Consider the following 6295-nt stretch of genomic DNA (forward strand, 5'->3'; position numbering starts at 1 on the left):
AACAGGGTGGCAGGCCGCCCACGCGGGTGAACCAAGGGAGCCCTGAAATGTGTTTTTTCTTGGATTGGTTGATTTGGGGGTGCGTTTCTTAGGGTTTTTCCTTTGTTGGCTCCTCCCTGTCCTCTTGGTGCGGTGGGCCCGAGATTTGTAGAGTGCGCGCATCCGTCTAGCTAGAGCGGAGGCGACAAGCGTGCCCACGGAGCCGGAGGCCTGGGTCTCTCTCGTGTCCTCGGGACTAGAGTTTACACGAAGTTGGTGGCAATGGGATTCTGGGTGCACAGGGACGGTTGTTTTGGTGGCTAATGAAGGCAATGACCTTCCCCGAGGGGGAAGCAGCCCATGCGTTCTGGAGCGGGGGTCTTGGCTGGCGTCTGCGGGACCCGCTACCCCTGTCGGCCCCTTCCCTGGGCTTGGACAGTGGCGGCGGCGCCGCATGATTGAATTGAAGTGCTTGCGCCTCCCGGGAGCAGGAAGACACCCAGGACAGCAGGGAACCCGCCTCTACGCCTTCAGGGTCGGGCCCTGGCCAGCCACAACCCGGGCTCCTGCTGGGGCTGCGGCGAGGCGGGAGAGGTGGGATGCTGCTACCTGGCGGTGGTGCAGTGGGGGAACCCTAGGTCCCGGGCTGCTGCGGGGGTGCAGGAGGGCGGAAAAGGGGGGAGCAGAGAGGGCGATTAGGAAGTAAGCAGATAAAAGGGGAAGGTTAGGAAGAGTCAGAGGGCGGTTAGGAAGCAAGCAGACAAAATTCCTTCAGCACCCGGTATTCCCGGGCGGAATCCCATCCAAGTACTCACCCAGCCGACCCTGCTTAGCTTCACTAGATCAGAGGAGATCGGGCGCGTTCAGGTTGGTATGGACGTAGACCCTGACAGTGGCGCCTGACCGCCCCAAGAACTGGGTCCAATCACGCGTGCCAGACTCCAGGCGTCCCCGCCACCCCGGGGGCGCGGGGCTCGGATGGCGGACCCCGGAGCCGCTCGCCCGCACCCGGGATGGGCTGCTCTCCCCTACTACACCTGAGCACCCCGGGCCGCCGCGCTGCGCCTTCCGTCGGCCTCCTAGAGCCTCCAGCAGTAGCTGGCAGCCAAGTCCCGCGAACACCACGGCGCCGCCCTGCTGCCCAACGGGGGCGTCAGAGGCCTCCGTCCCCTGCCCAGGCTTCGGACTCTACGGGCGGCCTCCCTTCCGCCAACGCTCCAGGCCTTCCCCTGCCTCCCGAGCTCCCGAGCTTCCACCACATCTGGCCGCTCAGGACAGGGCGTCAGTGCCCAGGCCCTCTGGTCCTCCACCTTAGCGCTAAGGGATTGTTTTGGATCCCTCGCAGCCCGTCTTGCAAACAGACACCCACACACAGACACATAAAGACACAGACACACACAGCTTGAATGAGAGCAAGAGAGAGGGATGGAGACATAGAAACGGAGGGAGAGAGAGAGACAGTGATAGAAAGACAGTGAGTCAGGAGAAGGGGGGAGAGAGAGAGAGAGAGAGAGCAGGCGACAGAAAGAGCACGAGGTGGAGGGGGAAGAAGAAGAGAGAGGGTGACGGACCTAGAGAGCCCTAGAGCCTTGGAGAGGGAGCGTTCTGCTCCGGTAGACAGGGCCCCTTTAAGCAGGCCGGGGTAGGGTGGAGGGGGCTTGGGCTGGGCCAGAACAGGGTGGAAGGGCTAACGGAGTGACCCAAAGGAGCCCTGAGACGTATTTTTTGTTGGATTGGTTGCTTTGATGGTCCGTTTCGTAGGGCTTTTCCTTTGTTGGTTCCTCCCTGTCCTCTCGGGGCGGTGGGCCCCGAGATTTGTAGAGTGCACCCGTCCCTCTGGCGAGAGCTGTGGCGCCAAGCATGCCCACCGGGCCGAGGCCTGGGTCTGTCTCCTGTCATTGGGACTGGAGTTTATAGAAGTTGGTGGCAAAGGGATTCCGAGTGCACAGGGACGGTTTTCCTGGTGGCTGGCGAAGGCAATGTCCTTCCCCTGGGGAAAGCAGCCCATGCGTTCCGGAGCGGAGGTCTTGTCTGGTGTCTTGTGGGGCCCGCTTCCCCGCCCCTTCCCCCGGCTTGGACGGTGACAGCGGCGCCAGATGAGTGAATTGAATTCCGTGGGCGTCCCGGGAGAGGGAAGACACCCGGGACGGCAGGGAACCCAGCCCCTGCGCCTTCGAGGTTGGCTCCGGTCCGCCCCGCCCCGCGCAGCGAACTGGGCTACTGATGGGGTGGCTGCCAGGCAGAAGGGGTGGGAAGCTGCTAACCGGCGGTGCTGCAGTGGCGGATGCCCCATGAGGAGGTCCCGGGGTACCGCGGTGGCGCAGGCGGGTGGAAAAGGAGGAGCAGAGTCAGGGGGCGGTTGGGAAGCAACCGGATAAAAAGGGGAAAGAGGGAGGGAGCGGGAAGCCAAAAAAGCCTACAGCACCCGGTATTTCCAGGCGGTCTCCCAGTTAAGTACTAACCAGACCTGACCCTACTTAGCTTCCAGAGATAAGACGAGATCGGGTGCGTTCAGAGTGGTATGGCCATAGACGCCTGGCAGCCCCAAGAGCTCCGCTCAGTCTTGCGCGCCGGACTCTAGACATCCCGGCAACCCCGGATCCACAGGGCTCGGATCAAGTATCCCTGAGCTGCTCGCCAGCGGCCGGGCTAGTCTGCTGTCCCCCTCTACCGGCTGCTCTCCCCTTCTACGCCGGAGCATAGTCTGCCGCAGCGCTGCGCCTTCAGCTGGTCTCCAAGAGCCTCCGCAGTCGCTGGTGGCCAGGCCAAGCGCTGAACCGCCACAGCTCCGCCCTGCTGCCGGGCGGGGGCGCCAGAGGCCTCTGTCTCCTGCACAGGCTTCGGGCTCTGGAGGTGGCCTCCCTTCAGCCAAAGCTCCAGGCCTTCCCCCAGCTCCCGAGCTCCCGAGCTTCCGAGCTTCCACCACATCCGGCCGGCCCAGGACGGGGTGTGCTCCGAGGCGTCAGGGCCCAGGGCCCAGGGCCCAGGGCCCATGGTCCTGGTATCCCCTCCGGTCCTCTGCCTTAGCACTGAGGGATTGGTTTGGATCCCTCGCCGCCCCTCCTGCAAGGCCCCCTCTTGCCCCACCCACCCAGAGCCTCCAGGGCTGCCCAAGGGCAATCAGCCAACCCAGTCCTACGGGCGCTCTTTCTCACAACGCCTTCACCCCCGTCCCCTGTCCCGACGGGGACCCAGCCTGTGGGCAACAAGGGGGCCAGATGGGTTCTGCTTTGCCCCGCGCTGGCACCAAAGCCGGCAGCCTGATCCTGGGAGAGAGCGGCTGAGGGACAGCCAGACACAACTCACGACCACCATGAGCAAAACCACCCATTCACACAGGGGAGCACGCGCGCGGCCACACACACACAGCTTGAAAGAGAGCAAGAGCGAGAGGGATGGAGAGATAGAAACGGAAGGAGAGAGAGACAGCGATAGAGAGACATGGGGGAGGGGGGAGAGAGAGAGAGAGAGAGAGAGAGATGGAGAGGTGGAGGGGGAAGAAGAGAAAGAAAGAGGGTGAGGGAGCTAGAGAGTAAAAGCGATAGAGCCTTGGAGAGAAAGCGCTCTTCAAGCCATAGAGAGAGAGACAGGGTGAGGGAGGGGGGAGAGAGAGAGAGAGAGAGAGGAAGAAGAGAAAGAGAGAGGGTGAGGGACCTAGAGAGGGAGGGCTCTGCTCTGGTAGACAGGGCCCCTTTGAGCAGGCCGGGGTAGGGTGGAGGGTGCTTGAGCTGGGCCAGAACAGGGTGGCAGGGCCGCCCACCAGGGTGGGCCAATGGAGCCCTGAGAAGTGTTTTTTCTTGGATTAGTTGGTTGCGTTGGAGGTGCGTTTCATAGGGTTTTTCCTTTGTTTGCTCCTTCCTGTCCACTTGTTGCAGTGGGCCCCGAGATTTGTAGACTCTCCCGGTCCGTCTGGCGAGAGCCCTGACGCTGAGAGTGCCCATGGGGCCTGAGGCCTGGGTCTCTCTCGTGTCCTTGGGACTGGAGTTTACACGAAGTTGTTGGCAATGGGATTCCAGGTGTACAGTTACGGTTTTCCTGCTGACTGGCGAAGGTAATGTCCTTTCCCCGGGAAAAGCAGCATTCTGGAGCGGAGGTCTTGGCTGGCATCTGTGGGACCCGCTGCCCCTGCCCGCCCCTTCCCCCAGCTTGGACTGTAGAGGCGGTGCCGGATGAGTGAATTGAATTGCCTGGGGGTCCCGGGAGCAAGAACCTCCCAGGACTGCAGGGAGCCCGCCCCTGCGTCTTTGGGGTCCGGCCGGGCCCGCCGCTCCCAGCGCAGCGAGCCAGGCTCCTGCTGCAGCGGCGGCGGCGAGGGGGAAGAGGTGGGACGCTGCTACCTAGTGGTGCTGCAATTGTGGACACCCATGAGGAGGTCCCGGGCTGCGGCGGGGGCGCAGGCCTGCAGAAAAAGGGGAGCAGAGTTAGGGGGCGGTTGGGAAGCAGGACGATAAAAGGGGTAAACAGGGAGGGAGCAGGAAGCCAAAAAGCCTTCAGCACCCGGTATTTCTGCTGTGGGAAACTGAGGACCAGAGAGACCGATATGGGAAAACAGGAGGATGTTTATATTAAGGTACACACTGGTTCAGTGGATCCCCATTCAAAAAGCTGAGGGTTGAACAAAAACAGAGTTTGGCTTATAAAGGCTAGCATACAAGAGCAAAACAAAGGCAGTAAATCATATATTGACAGGTCACGTAATCTATAGCATAACTGATGACTTGACATAACTTGTGGCTTTATAGCTGCTTCAAAAGAAAAAACAAGAACTGTCTAAATAAAGACATTTGTCCTTGTTTTTTTTTTTTTTTTTCTTTTCCCCTCACGCTTGCTCCAGAGGAGGGGTGTCTGGGACCTATTCCGTTGGTTTTGACTTCAGGGACAGCGTTATCTTATAACTGTCTTTGAAGCGAGCTTGCTAGGCAGAGGAAAATTTGTTCTTTTCTTTTCTTTTCTTTTTTTTTTTAACCTTTGCCTTGCCACATTCTGGGCCTTGGCTTTTACTTCTCAGACTAGGTCACTGACATTCTTAAAGCCTTGTCAGTTACTTTTCTTGGAGCGAATGAATGTAGTACTTATTGTCATTATTTTCAAATTTCTGCCTCAGTTTTCCCCTTTAATGCTTTTTATAAACAAGATTTTAATAGAAAGCATCACTATTACTTGATTCTTTTTGAAAGAACAGTTTTTCTTTTTTAGGCACAGGCTGATATTTACGCAGAGCCATTAGCTGAGTGGTAGTCTGCTTAGCTACAATTGCCTCTATAGTTGATTTAATGCTCCTAACAAGGAGGGGTAAAAGACAAGGAAGTATCAAGCAACCTCCCAGTATGACTGGAACTACTCCTGTTAATGTTTCAAATCCACTGAAAGAGGTGAACCAGCCTCCAACGATGGAATCAGGAGTCCACCCTTTCCAGGTCTGGACTGGAACATGGGCTAATTTTCTCATTCTTGCAGTTATTTGGATAATAGCTTTTCTATTGTCATCAATTTCTAGGCAGCAATTAGTTAGATTAAACTTTCCACATACTTCTCCTTCCTGGGCTAGGAGATAGTCTAAAGCCAGTCTATTTTGATAAATGGTGTTTCTAATTTTTGTGGCCTGTTGGGCCAATAAGTCTAATGCATTTGCTATTTCATTAGTGATAATTTCAAGAACTGCTTGCAAACTTATGATGCGGTTAAGCATGTAAATTGGGGTGCGGTACCCCCATGACCTATCTTGTGCCCAGGTAACTGGCCCACAGTATTGAATTATTCTTTCAGGTGGCCAATCTGTGTCTTTCTAATCTCCTATTTTATGTCTTTTTTATGTCTACATTTCTTTGTTTCTTCCTTTAATTTCATCATAGACAGGATATCCTAAGGTTTCCTCTTGTTGCAGTGGAAGCAAAAAGAAAGACGGCCTAATTGTTCTGAGTACACAAGCCCCTGTCCATTTGGCTGGTAACTGTTGGTTGGCCCGTGGCCCACAAATCCAATAGAGACAAGAGGGTGCCTGCCAGGTATTTAGAACTTCAAGCTGATACCAGGTGTGATTTAGAGAAGAGAAACAGGAGAATGGATTTGGATGAGGTGATTTGGAACTATTTTTACCTTGCAAGAAAGTTTTTCTTAGTGTTTCATTATAATATTGCAGTACTAAACATATTAATTCTTCTACTGGGTCTGTAAAAGCTTTTCCTCAGCGAGCAACACAGTATCCCCTGATAACAGAAGCTTTTAAGAGCCAGAAGCTTGAACTTGTGGGCGTCGGTTCAGCGGAAGAGTCAGTCAGAGTTAAGTTATCTTGTGGCATTACCTCTTTTGCTTTCTA

At 56.1% G+C, this 6295-nt stretch overlaps 1 pseudogene; it reads right to left on the minus strand.

Annotated features, from left to right (window-relative positions):
- Window positions 1-2392: 2392 nt before the first annotated feature.
- LOC112616649 lies at window positions 2393-2512 on the minus strand (annotated as a pseudogene).
- Between the last annotated feature and the right edge of the window lie 3783 nt (window positions 2513-6295).

This window comes from Theropithecus gelada, chromosome 1 (genome assembly GCF_003255815.1).
Source record: "Theropithecus gelada isolate Dixy chromosome 1, Tgel_1.0, whole genome shotgun sequence".
Taxonomy (NCBI): Eukaryota; Metazoa; Chordata; class Mammalia; order Primates; family Cercopithecidae; genus Theropithecus; species Theropithecus gelada.